The sequence below is a fragment of the Apium graveolens genome, chromosome 1 (genome assembly GCF_009905375.1).
Source record: "Apium graveolens cultivar Ventura chromosome 1, ASM990537v1, whole genome shotgun sequence".
In the NCBI taxonomy this organism is placed as follows: Eukaryota; Viridiplantae; Streptophyta; class Magnoliopsida; order Apiales; family Apiaceae; genus Apium; species Apium graveolens.
Genome location: NC_133647.1, coordinates 56,834,022 through 56,855,526, shown reverse-complemented (window position 1 = coordinate 56,855,526; position 21,505 = coordinate 56,834,022). Strand labels below are relative to the sequence as shown.

Sequence of the window (21,505 nt, the reverse complement as noted above, 5' to 3'; positions counted from 1 at the left end):
TGCTCTTCCCTGTTACATGATCACATATAGGATAGAACACATATAAAACTGAGACCAATTATACAAGGCCTTACATCGACTTGTCATGTTCAAGATGAAAGTATACCATCTTAAAAAAAACCCTGATATATGTGGGTTGCATAAGCCCTCTTCGTTCAAGAAGACAGAGGTAACTAATATTTTAGGTAATTTAAATAACTATGTGGTAAGGAGATTGACAACTTATGGGAACCTAGCTATCATTAGAATTATTGATTTTCTGCTTCAGTGTGACATAAAATTTGAGAAATTGAAGTACTAACCAGTCACTTATAGTCAAGTATAACTGGAGCAACATAATGAACAGCCATGGCAACATAATGTACTTTTTATATACCTCAAAGACAGGAAGAAAACTTGAATTTACACCACTCCAGAAAGAAGTGGTGCTCTGGTGTATAAACTTGGCCTAGAGGCAGTTGAATGCCCATTATTGTGGAAGCAGAACTCTCCTCTTTTCGAGTGACCTTCTGCGGATGACAGAGTATTACCGATAAGCTAGCTTTGCTGAAATGTAACTAGGTATTGAACTACTAATATTTAACTTACCCTAGATTTTGAAACCTCAGGGGTTTCATCTAAATGATTCTGGAAACTTAAACTCCCAAAATCATCCATCCCTTTAGCACCATCAGGAAAATAAGGTGGAGAAATTAACAAGTTCAAATCTAGATACTGACCACTGCCTGCATATGATTTATCAACTGATTTACCAAAACATTATTATAGAAAATGTTTGATCTATCAAGCATGAACTATTATTAGGTGTAGTATAGAAAGAAATGAAGCAGTTACCTGTTCGAGCACCCATACTAGAAGTTCTATCTCGGTCCATGGACTGGCCTCCAGCCACCATCATCCAAAGCACAAAAAAGGAACTGCATTAACATCAGGCATACCATTATATCATTATTACTTTAAAAAGGCTCCTTATAACAAATATTATAATTTAAAAATAAAACCCTTATTTAAAATTAGGGTTCCAAGTTTCAGAAAACCCCTTTACAAATGCTTACATACTCACCAATTCGAGTTTCGAAACTCCAAATCAATATCATTTCAGTTCGAGCTTCAAACTCCCAACCAATATCGTGTTGTCAGAGATCAATAAATTTCGAGCTTACAATTCGAGTTACCCATTCGAGATGAAACAACCAAATCGAGAGAGGTTAAAGTCGAGAGAGACCAGAGGAGAGAGGTAAGGAGAGGACATGGAAGAGATGGTTGAGAGTAGAGATAACGTTGCAGATATGAGAGTTGAGACTTGAGAGAGAGAGAGCCAGAGTGGTGAGGATCGAGAAGAGACCAGAGAAGAGATAAAATATATTTTACTTATTTTGTTTGTTTAATCACAAGATAGTGAAAAAAGAGGGGGAACAAAAATTTAGCTGAGGCGGTATCATTTGGTAAGTAAGCGGGGAAAATTTTAACAAGTAGGGGAAAATAATTTGAAGTGCCGCGCTTTGAATTTTTTCAGTATTTAAGACATCGGTCTGTTAAGGAAGTGATGTGTTAATAATACAAAGACATCACATTAACGCGGGATGATGTTAATGAAGTTTTTAACAACAGTGGCATGAATGACTGATGTCTAATGTGTGATGTCTATTATCTTTTTTCTTGTAGTGAGTACATACAATTTTTTATCCTTAATATGCTATTTTAGACACATTCCTTCCACTGGTACTTCAGTTCCGCGCTTCAACGCTACTTGCTTGGTGCATATCCTCTCTTTGCGGTGAGTTTACCAACAGTCAGAATTGTGCAACTGATAAGCAAAAAATTTATCTAATCTATGTTGCTCTGCTCTTCCGTCTTGTTTGCTGCTCGAATACGTTTTGGAATATTATATCTCGTACTAGTTGCAAGTCAAAACGCTGAAATTATTGGTAGTAACCCACGAGGTCATCTTGGTACTTTCGCAAGTTTAGGGATCAAATTTTAATCTACTGGACCAGTAAAATTAGTTGTAGATACTGTTTTATCTAAAAGATTTTCTTTTCAAGTTTGTATTAAATGGTTTTGGAGATTTTGCAAGACCACTTCGTATGAAGTCTTCTGACTTTCCCAGATTTTTAAATTGACAAGCAAATAACCAAATGGAGATCACATGTAGGTTGCGTACCTTGAGGCAGTAGTCTTTATGTGAAAACTAAAAACACGTTTTTGGGTGGAGATTATTACAGTAATGACAAAATCTAGGGGAATAAGCCCAAGATATTTACATACTAAAAAAGTCACTGATTTATTTCTTAATTATGGTGATTCGAAGTCAACTTTTCATATAGTCTCTGTACTTAGTAAAGACTTTTATTGCATTTTAAATTAATTTTTGTTATGGACTATGTGCTAAACCGCTTCGTTGTTTTATAAAAATAGTTATTTATTTTTTCCATGCAAATTATGTGATAACTCTATTTCTTCCCGGGTCTTCTCCTCTCTCACATACGCTAGAGCCCTATCCACGTGGCAGCCAGAGTGAGGTTAACCTGCTTGGTAGGGGACTGTGCAAAACAGAACCAGAGGGGGTTGTTTCCCCGGCAACTCCGGTGTGAGAATAAGAAATGGGGTTTCTTGAAAAAGAAGAAGAGGGAAGAAGGAGCTATTCAAAAATATGTATAGTTTTCCTGGTAGGATGCGTTGAAGAACCTCTTAGCCCGGATGACTCTGGATGATCGTCGGAATGAGATGTTCGAAAACTATGCCTCCCCTGTTGACTTCGAGTGCTATGCCAAGGAGGATCTGGATACCTTCCTTTATCATCTTGTTCGGGATGTTTCAGAGGTAAGAGTGTTCCCTTATTATCTTTTTTTTCCCTTTGCATCAGTACTGAGTCATCATTTTTCAGGCTAATGCTCGGATCAGCGGCTGCTCTACCATTCTTCATAACTACCGCATAAGGGCGGCTAAGAATAAGATCGCGGTGAAGGAGTTGGCTAGTGAGAAGGAAACCTTCACCAAGTACCGGGAGGTGAAGGAGAGAGAATCCCGTGAGCATAAGAAGGTTGTTGCTGAGGCGATGAAGGCTCGGGAGGCCGCTGAGCAGATGGTTGGATCCCTCCGGGCGGAGGTGGAGAACTTGAAGAAGGAGCTTGCTTCTAGGCCCCGAGCGGAGGAGGTCCTTGAGTCTTTCGGGGGTACTCCAGCCTACTACGAAGAGCTGAACAACAAGATCTTCGAGAATGTCAACATCTGCTGGGACATTGCCTCTGCTTATCTGCCTGAGAACCCGGATGGTGATATGGATGGGTTCATAGAGCTGTACCTCACCGAAGAGCTTCGTCATGAGGAGGCCAAAGCCGCTGAAGCGGGTACCTCCAGGACGCAGCCGCCTCCGCCTCCCGAAGAGGTCCGCGAAAAGACTCCTCCCCCTCCCGAGAAATGAAGGATGAAGACCCAGGCTTCGTGCCTTGTAATTTGTTTTCCTAGTTTGCTTATCGCTTCAGACTTAGCCCTAGTGGCTTTTAGACTTGTTATTTGAATTTCGTGTGACTCTGGTTTGAATTTGATCCGGGGCTGTGTTTGCCCTGGGTATGCATGTAAATATATTTCCCTTTCTGCATTTGGTTTTGCTTTCTTTCATCGAAATTTTTCTAAGTACACATGGTTTGTGTTATTGTCTCCGGGATGGGGTTTAAAATTTTAACTGAATAAAATTTTTCAAAGTACACATGGTTTGTGTTATGGTCCCCGAGATGGGGTTAAAAATTTTAACTGAATAAATTTTTTTAAGTACACATGGTTTATGTTATGGTCCCCGGGATGGGGTTTAAAATTTTAACTGAATAATTTTTTTTACGTACACATGGTTTATGGTCCCCGGGATTGGGTTTAAAATTTTAACTGGATAAATTTTTTCTAAGTACACATGGTTTGTGTTATGGTCCCGGGGATGGGGTTTAAAATTTTAACTGAATAAAATTTTTCTAATAATATGGCAACAGTAATCAAATGACAGTAAGATTATCTTGAGCTATGGGGTGTAGTTTTTCAATTAAATCAAAATAAAGCAAAAATTACATTCCGGGGTGTACGATGAGAGTTTACATCAAGCTGTCATAGCATAAAAGTAGAGGTGATTCCGGAATGTGTGAAAGTGTTTGTCCTAAATCCAATCATGTATGATCAGTTAGGAAGAACTTTCTTGTATTCCTATTTGATTTCATTGAAATTAATAAAAGACTTATTTTGTTTTATTATGGGCTTTATCTATTTAAAGTGTATTAAATAAGACGTTTCTTAGTTTAGAGTAAAGCTTCTAGAATTATAATGAGATTATAATAGTGAGATCTAGAAGACGACACCTCTAGACTTAACCAGTTCCTGATCATAGGATAACTAATCGGATGTTAGTGGATCCGCAAAGATTGGTACATACTATGCTTGCTCCCTTCAGGAGGATGTCTGTTCTCATAGGCATTTATGTGGTGACACTATAGCTAGTACGTAGGTGCTTGTTAGGGAATAAGTTCACTGAACATGACTTGATAAGTTGAACAACTAATGGAGATCACTCACGTGTCAATAGTGGTTCACTGAGTGATATTTGTACAAGTGTCCTTAGACTTGAGATCGTTAAAGTTATCTTGTATATAATGAACTGTGCTTTGGTTTAGTCCTTTGTCTCAAGGACATCCATTAGGTCTATTCAGGGCATAGGGATTTGTGTACAGAGATAGTTAACGTCAACAGAGGATCTACCCCTTCCAGTATAGAAAGAGAATATCCTATGTTATTCTTAGTATGCGAGTTCTGGAATCTCTGGCTAGAGTGTATGAAATTAGAAAAGAGTTTCTAATTTGCATTAATATGAACTTTGCATTATGAATAAGAAATCATATGATTAAATTTGATAGGCCTGACACAAGATTCAAGCCTTGTATTTAATCGGGATATTGTAAGGGTAGAAGGAATTCATTGTACGGTAATTAGTCACTGACAGGTTCTTGGTATTCTAAGTAGTGAATTCATATTATCCGGATAGTCGCGATATGTTGAGAAGCATCACTCACGATGTAGAATAAATATAATTAATCAATTAATTATATTTAGTGAATTTTAGTATTCATATAAATGATTAATAAAAGTTTATTATTATTTATTTCTACTACCGGAATAATATTGAACCTACAAGGTCACACCATAAAAGAATATTTTCTTTGATGAAATAATGAGAGAGAGAATTATTTTCTAAATAGTTTAGAAAAAGATATAATGATTAAAATAGTTTTAATTATTATTAAAGAATTTTATAAAGATAAAATGTGGGGGTTAATATATATATATAAAGATATAGTTTATAACCCTAAGAGAGCCCTATAAATAAAATGAGATAGCTCATTCTATTTACACAATTTTGGTTTTGTGAAAACCCTAGCCTCCATCTTCTTCATCTCTCTCTCTCTCCCAAAAACTCCATTTTTATAAAAGCTCGGTTTTATAAAAGGTTCATCGAATATGATCGTTCTTGGTGGATACCGGTAGAGTGCTTCACACACTGAGGAGCAACTGCTAGCACTCCATTTTTATAAAGCTTCGATTCACAAGGTATATTTACGATTCCTCAGTTTTTCCTTTTTATACATTTTTCTATATGTGCGGTATATGGTTTTTACGGAATAAATGTTATTTCACACTTCCGTTCATCCGTAAATTCCTTCAATGTGTGCCTTACCTTTATTGGTAGAATTTCCTTAGGCGAGCTCCGTGCCAAGTATTTGGGACTTCGGTCCCGCTGAGACAGCTTAGCTTGTAGGTTCCTGGGCGGAGCACTTCCTTAACAAACTTCTGTATCCAGGCATCGACGTTGGTTACGCTGTACCTCGAATCCTCTATCATGTTGACGTCCAACTTTGGCCTTTTGCTGAAATATTCGCGATGCTTCTTGTGGCTTTGGCCTTTGGATAAGGCCATTGCCTTCTTCCTGTTCTGCGGGTCAGTTTCGGCCATGACCAGGGCTTGCCTGTAGCATCTTCCAGATATGCCCCGGTCCCCTCTGAGTTCTCCGATGCCTCCCGGGGTGGGAAACTTTAACTTCAAGTGAATTGTTGATGGGATGGCCCGGAGCTTGGTGATGGTGGGCCTTCCCAAAATCATGTTATAAGAGGAGGTAGCACTGATCACGTATAAGTTCATGACATGAGAGACTTGCAGGGCCCGAAGACCATGTGGAGGTATATTACCTCCCCTAAAACAACAAACCATAAAACATAGAATGTTCCTCCAAGCGTTTGGAGGAAGCTGGCATGGGTTTATTTGTAAATCAGCTAGAAGGTGAGGAATGAAGAGATGAAAAGGAAACCTAAGCCCAGCATCAAGGGCATCTGTGTAAACAAAAAGAGTATCGGGTTTCCAGTGGCAAGTACGGTCGCCACCAGAAACTGGAACTAGCCTAAGGGGAGGACGAACGTTATAATGTGCATTTAACTTATCATAATCTATATTGTGCCAAGTGTTGCAATGATTAAAAGAGTCGAGATGAGCGGTGGAGGGATATTCGTCCCCCTAGTATTAATCATATCAATCAAATACATGTAAGAAAAGCGGATCTCGACATCCTTACCTCGTTTTGAAGCCGAGGCAATCTTGGCCGCTCTCTCAGCACCTTTGTCCGCCATTAATGGAGAATGAGGAAGGCTTGGAAGCTTGGAAGAAGGCCGAAATGGTTTTGAAGGCTGGAGAGTGTTGAGAGGAGACTAGAAAGTTGAGAAGAGAGTAAGAAGTTATGGAGAGTGGAAATGAGAAATGTGAAATCATACCCCCCACACCTCACTCTTATATAGCCCCTGGTAGGGCAAAGTTGGGCCTGAAAAAGCCCATTTGGGCCCAAATAATGGAAAAATCAGGAAGGTTCTAGAAAATGTTGGAAGAATTTTGATTAAACATATATATTTGAGAACATTTTGGAAAAATCGAGAAAAATCTGGAATTTGGGATGTAAAAGGAGGCCCAGCCCAAATCTTATTGGGCCTAGGGATAAAGCAAGCCCAGCTCAGGGCCCAAACTTAAACTTTTTAAAGAAAATGAAAAAGGAAGAAAAGCCCAGTTGAAACAATGGGCCCAAGTTAAAACCCAAAGGATAAGCCCAGTTCAGATTTAATACAAGCCCAAAAAAAGACCCAGGCAATTGAAGTTAAGGTTGGCCCAAAAACAAAGCCCAGAAAAAAGGGGGCCTGTTGAAATAGGCCCAAGAAGGATGGCCCAAGATAAAGAGCCCAGGGAAATAGGGACAAAAGTTTTCTGACCTAATTCGACCAGAACTAGTACTATGTTCTTGGACGAATAATTTAGGTCGAAATGACTGCGACCAGGGCTGAAAAAGAGGGATAATTCGACCAAAATTTGACCCTATTCGACCAGAAATTATGTAGAAATGATGATCGATGTTCTTGAGTCGAAGTGGTCTCGATTAGGGCAAACTAAGGAAGCTAATTCGGTCAAAAACAGTGATCCTGACCGGAATATTCCTGAACAAAAAGTAAAATAAAAAAAAATATATATATAGTATAAAATCCTGGTCGAAATTCGACCAGGAATGAGCTCGAATGGATCCTGCTCGAAACCCTGTCGACCAGGGCATTTTGATGGCTAATTCGACCAGGATCCTGGTCGAACAGGAATCCTCGTCGAACCAGGCATAAAAAAAGAGAAAAAAGAAGAAAGAAAGAAAAAAAGAAATAGAGGGAAGAACAATCCTGGAAAAAAATAAAAATTAAAGGAAATTCCTTAAAATATTTTCCTGAAAATGTAAATATTTTCAGAAAATAAGGAATAAATCCAGAAAATTAAGGGAAAATCCCAGAATTAAGGGAAAAATAAGGAAAAATCCCAGAATTAAGGGAAAAATTCCTGAAAATTAAGGAAAAATCCCAGAATTAAGGGGAAAATTCCTGAAAATTAAGGATAAATTCTAGAATTGAGGGAAAAATCCAGATCCCGGAATTAAGGGAAAAATCCAGAAAATTAAGGAAAAATCCCAGAATTAAGGGAAAAATTTCTAGAAATTAAGATAATTGCTAAATAATAGGGATAAAAGCAAATCGTTGTAAATGTGTTCGTCACTCCACACTTTACGAAAAAACGATACCTTGTAAGGAAACAAGTAAACTTAACTTCTGCGAAACCAAGCCAGTGTTTCCCAAAAGTTGAGAGGCAAATGATAGGGAATAAATAAATCCTGATTACGTAGTTAATGTTGCGTTAATTATACATGATTTGGACTACAAGCCCAATAAGAAGATGTATGATATTCAGACCAAAAAGGTTAACACATTGATCAGGCCTGATGGACCAGATCAGGCCTGATGGAACAAAGAAGGCCCAAAACCCTGAATATTAATTAATTTCGTAATTAATTAATAAGGGATAAGTCAGCTGATAAGATGAATCCTAGTAGAGAAATAAATCCTTGTAGATTGTCCTCCAAGCAACCTAGTGGGATAAGGAATCAGCTTGCTACCTCTTAGGACTCCAAAATCCATTCTAATTTTAAAACTTGACCACTAAGTCTCCTAACCCAAGTCCAATTCAAAGACTTGCTACCTCTTAATATCCGATATGTACAACCTGCTATTAAGAGATTTAACATACACTTCCGTGCGAAGATAATTTTCTATCTTTGAGGTAGTATAACTCAAAAGCCCGTTGTTTTAGAAATGTAGGGTTTAAAAGGAGCTCAGCAATAATTTTACAACTTATCTTCATAAAGTAAACTTGAAACATAACGTGCTTTACTGGAGGAAACTTAATTCTACATTAAATAGGCACCTGTATTTTTTTGTATCAAAATTCCAAATTGATTGTAAATATGGAATATATAGTTGGTTTAAGTTTCTTTGAAGAATACAATATAGGAAGACGTCATTTGTTTTAAGAAATGTCAAACAAAATGAGAAAACTTAGTGTCACTTAAACAAAGTATATTGTAGTGATCAATTCTGCAAAATGGCCTTAAATTTTGGCTTGAAGTACACTAGATTACCTTTTTGTGCAAGGTTCACATCATTAGTACAGAGGAAAAATAATTAAATTACGCATTCATTATTTTATATTACTATTTGGACACATCTATTATATATATAATATTATAACATCAAGTTTTTGGCGAAATATTTTATTCATAATTACTATTTGACCCTTGTATTTTATTAAATATTAAAAATTATTTTTTTGGATGAGAATCGAATCCAAGTCAACTATTTGTAAATTTAGCATATTAACCACTTGAGCTACAGACACATTTGTGAAACTCTTGATAACATTAAGTGTTGAGGTAGAGGTTATTTATTTACACCGTGTCTTACCCTATATTTAATTTAATATTTATTTTAATAAGTTTCTGGGGAAACATTTTATTCATAATTACTATTTTACCCTTGTATTTTATTAAATATTAAAAATTGTTGTTATGGATATGAATCGAACCCAAGTCAACTATTTGTAAATTTAACATATCAACCACTTAAGCTAGAGACACATTTGTGAAACTCTTGATAACATTAAGTGTTGAGGTAGAGGTTATTTATTTACACTGTGTCTTACTCTATATTTATTTTGATATATCTATAAAATATAATCATTTGAAACTTGATGAATTAACTCATTTCTATATACTAGCTTTATACTAGGGCAAAACAACAAGAGTATATATATTTTAATTGTACAACTTTCTATTTATAATTAAATTTAGAGTTCATAGACAACTTTAATAAAAAAATTCGTTTTAAACCCAAATTTCTTGTGTAACATAGCTAACTTATTCTAATCAACGAACCGAAGCATGATCTTCTAATCATAGTAATTTTAAAAATATATTTTTCTCTGTAACCATCGAACCATGTTAGCCTCTTTATACTAATTTTATAAAAAAATAATGTAGAATATTCATAAGCATAAAATGTACAGTATCGATAGACGAACATTCGATAAATAAATAAACTCATCAAATAAATTAATAATCTCGATAAATAAAAAAATTACATTCCCGAATGTATTCATTCATCGAGATTTTATTGTACAAGTTTGTGATTGTTCTAGGAATGAGTAAACCCGGACCAATTAATAACCAAACCGAATAAAAACCGATCCGATAATATGGTTGCGGTTTGGTTTTAATATTTTTTAAACCACATACAAACCGACTGAACCAAACCCTTCACAAATTTTCAACACATCTGTAATTGACAAGTCAATTGATTACCCTCTATTTTCATTATCTTGGTAATTTGGTTGATTACTTTTTTACCATTAAAATTGACGTATAATTTATATATGTTTTACAAAACAATCAAATAATCATGTTAATCCCAACAGGAGCAAAATGATAAGGGGATAGGCCGGTACACAAATAACTCAGTACTTTTTTTAGTCATCTATGAAAGGAGGTCGTAAAGAAATAGATTTGAGACGAAAATATTTAAAGAAAAAGATTTTTCTTTTTTCCAAAATATATGTATATCCATTTACGATCTTATAATAAGAGCAGAGGATCATTCCCTATGAATCGATAATTAGTTAAAAATTATGAACATAAAATCATATTTATGAATAAATAATTTAGAATCAATCTATACCCCGTAAGCACATAATATGTGACGTCGAGTATGCCCATGAATTGCATGGGGATGTAATTAATACCGATGATATTTGAACATGGTGAGAAGATAAAAAAACTCTAAAACAACGCACATAACGACCATCGCTCATTTCACGATAATTTTAAAATTTTCATTACCGTTAAAAACTAAAAACATCTCGGTATAAAATGTTTAGCTACCATCATTAATAATAATTATGCTCTACTTTAATGATTTGGATCAATTCTTATTGCGTAGTTAATTCAAATCATTTATTTTAAAGAGTATAATGTTCGATAAAGAAAATTAAAATAATGTTTTCCTTATAATCATTTATTACTACAATCACTTTGAATATTACATGTTCTTACATATTTTTTATAAATATACTCATATTTTTTAGTTATAAATATTTATAAAATATATATTTAATAAATATTAAAATATTTAAAATTTAATAGATAAGAATTCTCGTACCTTGCACGGGTTTAGGAGCTAGTTGTAGTAATTAATTCTGCAAAAGGTTCTTATATCTTAAATTGAAGTAGACTAGTTTTCTTTTTGTGCAATAGTTCACATAATTAATATGAAGCAGGAAATATAGATTTATGATGACTATTTGCAAGAAATTTAGATATATGATAAGAGTAATATACTCTCTTTATTTCAAAAATGAATGATCTTGCTAAGAGTTATATGCTCACTTCGTTTCCAAAATGAATGAGCCATTTCATTGTGCACACATTCCAAGGCTTGCAGAAATTTGTACAAAACAAAAGTTTTGAAAATAGGTATTCTATACAAGTACCTGTTTTGCATGTCTTTAAGTGTGCATGAAGAAGTGACTCATTCACTTTGAGATGGGGAGTATTAAGGATCTAGATAATTATTAGGATTAGTTTCTTATTATGTAAGATAAGGTTTTGCTTTTATAGAAGGAGATGTAATAATAGAATATTATTCAGATTTTAAATTTATTAGTGTGCAATTAATCTGAGAATTTATTTATGTTTCTACCCATTTTCCTCGGAGATAACTTTTATTTCCACCTTTAAACCCTTTCGCCGTCTTTTCTATAAAATTTATGTCATACTGATAGCACAACTTCTCTACACCTTCCAGCCAAGAAACGAAACCTTTCCTCGTTACGAACAACCAACTTATGATAAATGTTCATCAAGCCTTGTTAATGTGGAAAACTGACCTCTGAGCACAAACCCAAAGGATTCATACGTTCAGGATTTTATAGTTTGGACCATGCCACAACGTAGTAACATATTTTCTTAATAAGATCCCTAAGAACTTGGAATTTGAAAATTTCAACTGATGTATTACTTCTGCTCTTTGAGATTATTTTATTGGATAGCAAAGGAACGTAAAGAATGATATGATTGATCTGAAATAGCCAAGATGGATTAATTACTCTATTTGATGGTTTGTGCATTAAGCTCACATCCCCTATACATACCGTGAAGCCATATGTTGGAAAAATTGTAAATGGCAACTCCGTATATCATCAAAAGTAATCTTCACTGAATTTAGATATAAATGTTGATAATGAGAAGCTTCTTTCTCCTCAATTTAATGTTTCCGTTATTTCAAGACGCGAAAAGACACACGTTGATGACGTAGAAATTGTATAAGGGGATGTTACTAATCCCTAGTCCCTTCTTGAAGATGTCAATGAAACTTCCAGGGAAGAATGATGCAGAGAAGAAAATTAGTTAAAGTAGCTGTTAATTTTTTTTTATGATAGATATATGTAATATCTATTTCTAATGTCTAGATTATGTTATTTATTTGTTAGGGATCTAAATACTTATTGGAATCAACTTCGTGTCATAGAGGGTTACACTTCTATATATTGAGACATTGTTATCATATTTTAATTAGATTTGAATATTTGATAATTCTGAAGTTTAATTTGTTTTACTGTCTCTCTGATGAGATCGGTTATTTCCACTATTTTAACCAATTCTTGTACATATTTACTTGTCCCTAGTTATTCCTTCCCAGCCTCCTGTTTTATTGTTGTTGCTGTCAGTCCTATTTGTTTTTTCACATTGACGTCTAATCGTTAAAAATATCAAATGTTGCTTGCATGGATTCTTGACTAGCATCAAGTTGATTATCAACGCATTTGATCTCCAGTTTCTTGTAGCATGCTTGTAATAGTGAAGATAGTCACCTAGTGTCTATGCATATTCCAAGAGCCATTCCTAATTTATTTAGTTTTTCTTGCTAGAAAGATGAACCTCATATTTATTGCAGATCAAGTCAATTTCATTCTGGAAAGCATTCAAGTACTGCGTTGGAGCTGCCTTGTTCTCCATAGGTTTGTGTTTTACATATTTCTAATGCCAGTTGCTACATGTTCTACTAGCTAATTAATTCATCTTTTCCCCAAGTTCCCTAGGTCATGCAATATCTAATATGATGGGTACAGCTCCAGATTGTCAAACTCAAGTGGTTTATTTTTTCAACTCAAAACTTATTGAACATGTTTAGTTTAAAAAGCTAATGATACTTGTATGAATTGTCATTACAACCGACTGTCCGACTCATTACCAAAGTGCACATATGGTTTTTATAACTTAAAGCTATATAGCCTTTAACTAGATTAATACACAATTTTAAACTACTGCCAAATCAGTTATGAGTACTTGAATGAGGCTGAGTAATTATTATTATTTCAGATTTTATTCATTATAACATCATTTGAATGTCTTTATATAATTTATAAGTTGTGTATGTGGTTGAAGAGTTCTATTTTAGTTGTTAGGCTATTAGTCCCTGGGTTTCTATCAACTTAAGTTCAACTCTCTTATGTATTCATATAATAGGGAGATAAGTAGGCATATACAAGCCTGTTAGTTATTCTAATTTAATACTAATTCCTAAGAATCAACTAAGAACAATCCCTAAGAATCAGGGAACATTGTCTCTATACTAGGAAACAAATATTAGAGCTGTTGTACAGTAACTTCCCAATCATTTCTGATTTGATTAATATTTTCTACACTCCTCCCCATCCCCTCAAGCTGGAGTGAAGATGTCTTTCATGGACAGCTAGCCAATTAAGTTCTCAAATTATTTTCTTGGTAATGCTTTGGTGAGAGTTTCAGCAATCCGGACTCCAGTGGGAACATACGGCATACAGACTAGTCCATTCTCCGGCTTCTCTTTTATAAAAAAGGATGTAAATGGTGAAGGGAGTGGATGAGGAGTGGACTGCATTGAAGAGCATGTTGTCTTAGATTTCTATAAGTTTGGTCCTCTCATGGAGAATTGGATTATGAGCTATCAAAACTGCTGATTTGTTGTCACAATATGCCTTTATTGGTAATTTTGTTCTCATCCTTAGCTCTTTCAGAAGTCTATTAATCCACAATATCTCACAAATGCCAAGTGCAACTGCGCTAAATCAGCTTCAGCTACTTCGTGCCACCACGCTCTGCTTTCTGCTGCGCCAAGTTACTAAGTTTCCTCCTACAAAAGTACAATATCCCGAAGTTGATCTTCTATCCGTAACACTCCTGCCCAATCAGCATCGGTGTAAACTTCTATTCTAAGAAACTCATTTACTAAACAACAATCCCTTCCTGATGTACATTTTAAGTACCGAAGCACCCTCTTGACAGCATAAAAATGTTGAACTCTAGGATTATGCATAAATTGACTTACAACACTAACTGCAAATTCAATATCTGGCCGAGTGTCAGAAAAACATATTAGTTCTCCCACAAGTCGTTGAAACTGCTCTTTGTTCATTTGCTCTTCTAAGGTTGGAGGCTGAAGCTTCATATTGGCTTCCATAGGTGTTTCAGCAGGTTTGCATCCGAGTAGACCAGTTTCATGTAAAAGATCCAAAACATACTTGCGCTGTGAGAAAAGCCCATTTTTAGAACGTGCAAATTCCATACCAAGGAAATATTTGAGGTTTCGAAGGTCTTTTACTTCTAATTCTTTTGCTAGCTGACCTTTAATATTTTGGAGTTTTGTGTAATCATCTCTTGTCAAAATTTATATCATCAACATAGACGATTATAATTGTTTTTTTCCACTCTTCGAGTGTTTGTAGAACATGCTATCATCTACCTGGCTCAACTTATAGCCATGTCGTTTTACAACCTCCTCCAAACCAGGTTCGTGAGGATTGCTTTACGTTGTATATGAATTTTTCAGCCTACATACTTTTGCATATCCATATTTTCTTTCAAAACCAGGAGGTAACTCCATGAACACCACTTCTTCTAATTTCCCATTCAGAAATGCATTTTTTATGTCAAGTTGATATAAGGGCCAATCATTTTGAACTGCCAGAGAAAGTAAGATGCGTACTGATTTCAACTTAGCAACATGTGCGAAGGTCTCTTGATAATCGGTGCTATAAGTTTGAGTAAAGCCTTTTGCCACCAGACTCGTTTTGTATCTTTCGACACTGCCATCAGCATTATATTTTACTGTAACAACCCATTTACATTCAACCCATTTATATAGGTTTTATATGCAAAATTAATTAGGGGTTGGGTTAAAAATTTTGAAACCGATTTAAACGGGTTGTGTTGCCGAAACGTCTTAAACCCGGCCAACCCGACCTGCGTACACCTCTAATTAGAGTACATCCGAGTTATTTATCCCATAATTCTTTTGTTGTTGAATAACATATATAGTTTGCACTAATATTTTCGACCATAGAATTTACTAACCAAGCCATAATCATGGAGTTTTTTGCATCCCAGAGAGCGTAATTGGCATCAGTTGTCTCTGGAGCCTTAGTGTCACCGGTAAAGTAACCCATCTTGCCTCTCCCACGCACGTACATCCTCACCGATTATGACCATCTCAAAAAATTCATCCCATTCAGTCATATGGTAGTAATCTGGACATAATGGGATTCAGAGTGGTTTATTTTAGTGGCTGGGATTTGATAAGTGGTTGTGGGAACAATAGTATTGGCGTCATTGATTTCAGAATTTTCAGACATTTTCATACGAACTTATATTCATTACATACTTTCCATTATATTATACACTTGTTAAAAATAGGGTTATTTTGCACCTATATGAGGGAAATTACGATGTACCAAACATCCTCTATATTTCATTTTTTAGGCGCTTAGTTGTGTCATCTGCGTTCAGGTGGATCTACTTGGTACCTTCTCTTTTTTGTCCTATTAATTGCATCTGTTTTCCACTAAATCATGAATTTAACATACGACAATCCCAAATATACATAATGGATATAATCATAGTGATTAAGATCATAGACATAATACAATAAACCTTTTTGCATTTTATTAAAAATATTAAAACTTTTTAATTATACGTGAACTTTCAAATTTTCTATAATTTTCACTATATTTCCAAACTTGCCGAAAAAAATTCAAAGGGCACGAGTTTTTTCTAAGACGACCTTTCTGCGTACATCTCATCCTCCCATACCCTTCTTCTCAATAGGTATATTTTCTTTATATGATCTCCTAGCTGTATGATCCAATATTGAACGAGTGGGATCAACAAGATCATCAAATCTTCCATGACTATTAATTATAAAAGGAGATGTATTCTGCGCGGCATGAAAAGAGATGTGTTTCGCGTGGAGAGATGTAATTTGCAAACGGAAGCATTTTATTTATTGGTGCCTTGTAGGTCAGGTTATAAACGGTTAAAATGGCTATTTGGTCACTATAGTCAGTAGTAACTTGCAACCGAGTCACCAAGTTAAGCTTTCGGTCAAATCATGATGTATTTTAAAACTTACAAATTCATCATTACCGTTAGTTCCGTTAAATTCCCTAACGGAAAAATGGCGTGCCATACTCTCAAGTTCATCTCAATTTTCAATTTGGTCATTAACTTTATCTCAATTTTCAATTAGATCATTAACTTTATCTCAATTTTCAATTAGGTTATCAACTAATTTTGGTATTAAAATATATTAAATTTAAGGGTTTTTAATTATTAAGTCCCTTTTTAAAAACCCATTACAAATTTATCTCATTTATAATATAATTTATAAACATATCCCATTTTTAATTTTTTTGACTTTTTTAACTTAATAATATATATGTATATTATTGGGTACATTTAAGTCCATTCAAGTAGACGAAAATATGTATATTAATTAATTATATATATATGAGTTATATAAGAGTTAAAATTTAACTGTGGGACTTATTTATAATTGCTAACTAAAATGGGACATATTTATAAAGTAACCTATAAATATGGGATATATTATACAAATTCTTTAAGTTTAAAATAGAACATACTCATTTATTTCATATACTTAAAAAAATCACAATTTTCAGTTTAATTAATTTTTCTCTGAATAGTTGCACTACACTTTAATTAAATTTAAATTTTCATAACCATTTAATTTATATTTTAATTTTTTTAGTTTTTTCTAAAATGTTACCCTTTAACTAAATTTAAATTCGTGTATACCCATATACCTATAATCGATACAAGTGAACAAATATTTTGATAACATGTTTTTACCGATAATTTTGTTTCCTCCATTAATAGTGTTGATGTTGAAAGGCATAAGTCATAGCCTATTTGTTTATTCGAGGATTTAACTCAACTCAAATAAGAATGTAATAAGTAAATAGTGGATCTATCGTCAGAGAGATCTCACAGAGTAACATATGTCAAAGGATTAAGTAACATTGTTCTTCTACAGACTTGATGACTTAATTCACTGGAAGAAGCTCAAGCAATTGATCAAGCCTCAGTGATATAAATCAAGATTGTGGATATAATCAAGTGACAGAGATCTCGTCAGGGTATCAATTAATTACAAGGATTTAGTCTGAAGAAAATCAAGAGTATCAAGGTCAAGGCATGAAGAAACGTCACGGAAGTTAGTCACTCATGAACCAGACAGTACATCGAGTGTCAACATTGAAGTGGTGGAATTGATTCATAATTTTCAGTGATTTTCAGAAGATATTCAAAAGAATGGTTGCTGCTCAAGATCAGTATTAATTCTCTATTAATTAATTAAGTCATAATTTAATTAAGAAAATAAATTATATCTGCAAAGATTAATTTATTGATTAATGGAATTAATTGATTAATTAATTCAGAATTTAAATTGGATTAAAATCTATTTAAATTCAACAAGACAATCTGATTGTACTAATATGACAATTGGTATGACAATTGATAGTCCTACCGAAAGTCATGCTAGTACAAACAATGGTCTTGCCGAAAGTTCTACTGGAAATTTGATAGTCCTACCGAAAGTCTTTCTAGTTCAAATGGATTGTCTTGCTGAGCTAATTGGATTGTCATTGCAGTTCATTCTATTCGGCTGTTTGATAAAAAGAAGCAGAAGCAACATAATTCATTATCAGAGCATAGCATTGAATATTGTAAATTCACAGATCATTTATTTCTAGTATTTATTGTTAAATTCAATCCACTAGAAATATTTTTCTTGTTCTTGTGTAACTATCTAGCGGATCGAAATCCCTAGAACTTAATCTCAAATCGCTTTTAGCATTTGATCTTTTTATTGCAAAAATAGAAAAAGTTCATGTCAAATTTATTCTAGATTTGTAATAATTGATTTGAGATTAATCCCTTGTAAATGATACCGTTGTTGTAACACCTTTCAAGTTTCATAATAATTTTATTTAACTTGAATTTTGTTTCACCTTTTTTATTCCGCATTTTATTCGATTAAACGGTATTGTTTGTATTCAACCCCCCTTCTACAAACATATTGAGACCTAACAATTGGTATCACAGCCTTCTGATTAACGTACAAATCAAGATCCTAGACTTTTGTGTTTCTTTCACTCCTTGAATTTTATATTCACTCAAAAATTCATAATGACTACACAAAAAGTTGGAACCGTTAAAATTCCACTATTCGATAAAGAAAATTATGTTATGTGGAAGAAGAAGATGCTATTGTTTTTACAAGTTGCAAATTCCAAATATCTGGAAGTGTTAAAGAAGGGTCCTAAAATTCCGATGGTTATTGAACCAGAGGTAATAGAAAATGATGTGGTGATTACCAAAGCAAAAACTTATGTGAAAGATCCTGAGGATTTTTCTCCTGCTGAAAAAGAAGAAGCCTCCCTGGATGCTAGCCTTCAATTAATTTTAGTAGATTCCCTTGATCCCTTGATGAATAGACATGTGATGAACTGTAAAGATTCCAAACATATCTGGGAAACTATTGAGGTTATTAATGAAGGCACAGAGGAAGTTAGGGAGAACAAGTTAGAAATCCTAACCTCTGAGTATGAATACTTTAAATCCAATCCAGGAGAAGGAATCACTGAAGTGTTTGAGAGGTACAATGCATTGATGAACAACCTGAACATTAATGGTAAATACTATTCCATCAGGGAGGTCAACAAAAAGTTCCTTTTAACACTGCCAACTCATCTCGAACATAGAATCACTGCCATAAGAGAAGCAAGAGATCTGAGTGAGATTTCTTTGGAAAGGCTCTATGGTGTGTTAAAGACTTATGAGTTGGAGCAGATTCAGCAGAAGGAACTTTACGAGAAAGGAAGAGTGGTCAGCACGTCTACTGCTCTAGTAGCTGATGAACAACAACAACAACCACAATATCAACAACAATCTCAACAGTCAGAAACAATGGTACAGTCTTCCAAGGTTGAAGAAAATGTGATAGTAGCAGAATTTGATCCTCCTACTACAAATCAATCAGGAGATGATTTTTATTCCTTGGAAGAACTTGAGCAATTGGAGGATGAGTCAATGGCCCTGATTGTCAAGAGATTCTCAAATGTCAGATTCAAAAGGAATCCCAAGTTCAAGTACAAGTCCAACTACAACAGATTCCAGAAAGGTGGATCTTCATCCTCTAACACCAGCAGTGGTGGGTACAAAACAGGGATGGTTGATCGAAGCACCATTGGATGCTTCAACTGTAATGAGTTGGGACACTTTGCCACAGAATGCAGGAAGCCAAAACAAGTTAGGAAGAACTCTTACTATTCTAATCAGAAGAGTAAATCTGAAAGGGCTTACCTGGCAAAGGGAAGAAGCTGGGATGATACTGACAGTGAAGATGAAGAAGTTGGGAATCTTGCTCTCATGGCTAGTAATGCAAACACCTCATCATCAAGAAAAGAGGTAAAATTTACTAATGCTGAATTAGTTTATCATCTAAGAGGTTCCTTAGATTGTGCTCATCGTGATAATGAATTGTTAAATCAATAAATCAAAGACCTTGAGAAAGAGGTCAATGAATTAAGACTTGTGCACATTAATCAAGATAAATTAAAAGAATAAGTATCTTTTCTAGAGAATAGAGTTGACTGTTATAGACAACTTGAAACTATTCTCAAAGACAAGATCACCGGTCTTGAGGCTAAGGTTAAAGCTTACTTTAATTCTTGTTCGAAGTCCAAAGAGTTTTACAATAAGCAAGCTGTTAATCAAACATCTGGAATAGGTTATGATTACAATGTTGCTATTGGAAAATTAGGCATAAACTCCCCTCCTCATGTATGTGCTAAAGGCAGGGAAGTAACACATGTGCTTAAGGGTGTTGATGAACCCCTCTATAAAGAATCAATTGCTGAACCATTTGATGAGACCTCATTTATTATTCAAGAAGAAATCCGTGCTGAAGATCATGCTAATGAGAAAGCTGTCTCCAAGTCAAGTGTGTCAAAGGTTCCAGTAAAAGTTGTGAAAGCAACTGAGACTAACTCAGACACACATGAGTTGGATAACACACATGCCATGTCTACCATGCATAAGTTGCCTATTATTAATCCCTCTCATAAAGCATGTGGTGTTCTTGATTGTATGTCTTGTGCTTTTAATTTGATGTATGCTTATTTTGATGGTAAGCATGTTTCTAATGATAAGACTACTCCTCGTCAGCATGGGAATAATAGAAAGTATGATAGGTCTAAGACTGCTAGTCCTCCTAAAGCTAGAAAGGAGACATTTGTGCCTAAGCCTAAACAGAAATTTGTCAAGGCTGTTCACAAGGTCAAATGTCCAGTCATTGAGAAAGTTGAGAACATTTAAATTAAGAATGTTGTTTTGCCTGATAAAGGCCAATTTTACAAGTATGCCGGACCCATCCAAGCTTGGGTTCCGAAGAAGGTCTAATCCATTTGTATTGCAGGGCATTAAACAGGTACAACCGGTAGTGTGGATTCTTGACAGCGGATCGTCAAGACATATGACCGGAGATAGAGCCCTGCTATCAAATGTGGTTAAGAAAGCTGGCCCAGTGGTTACCTTTGGAGATAACATCAAAGGTTTAATGAAGGGATATGGCTGTTTGCTAGCTGGAAATGTTATCATTGAAAATGTGTATGTTGTGCAAGGACTTGAACACAATCTGCTTAGCATTAGTCAGTTCTGTGACAACGGCTATAATATTTTATTCGACAAGCTGAAGTGTCAGATTCTGCACAAGAAAAATGAAAAACCCTCCTTGATGGGAATCCGGAAAGGAAATCTGTTCGTAGCTGACATGAACTCTGGAAGCAGTCCTAAAGTCAATTGTTTCTATGAAAAGGCATCGTTAGATGAGAGTTGGCTATGGCATAAGAGACTTTCTCATCTCAATTTCAAAACAATGAATTTTCTTATCAAAAGAGAATTGGTCAGAGGTCTGCCTCAGCTGGAATTCTCCCGAGAAGGACTATGCGAGGCTTGCCAGAAAGGAAAGTCAAAGAAAGCAAGTCACAGAGGCACTGTCACATCTTCCATAACTGGTGTTCTGCAATTATTGCACATGGATTTATTTGGACCAGTTAATGTCCTTTCAATGTCAAAGAAGTGTTACTGTCTTGTGATAGTTGATGACTATTCCAAGTATACGTGGGTTTTATTCCTTCACTCTAAGGATGAAACACCACAAGTTGTGATTGATCA

General features: G+C 34.8%; 1 protein-coding gene and 1 long non-coding RNA gene across 2 annotated transcripts in view; one reads left to right on the top strand and one right to left on the bottom strand.

Moving 5' to 3' along the window:
- Positions 1-21,505, top strand: part of LOC141671929 (dol-P-Man:Man(7)GlcNAc(2)-PP-Dol alpha-1,6-mannosyltransferase-like) — a 236,559-nt gene that overhangs the window by 97,606 nt on the left and 117,448 nt on the right. The window lies entirely within an intron of this gene.
- On the bottom strand, positions 394-1,245 carry LOC141719824 (uncharacterized). The gene is made up of 4 exons (XR_012574168.1): positions 1,064-1,245; positions 835-917; positions 589-725; positions 394-509 (listed from the first exon to the last, which is right to left on the bottom strand). It is a non-coding gene; the product is annotated as an uncharacterized LOC141719824 (long non-coding RNA).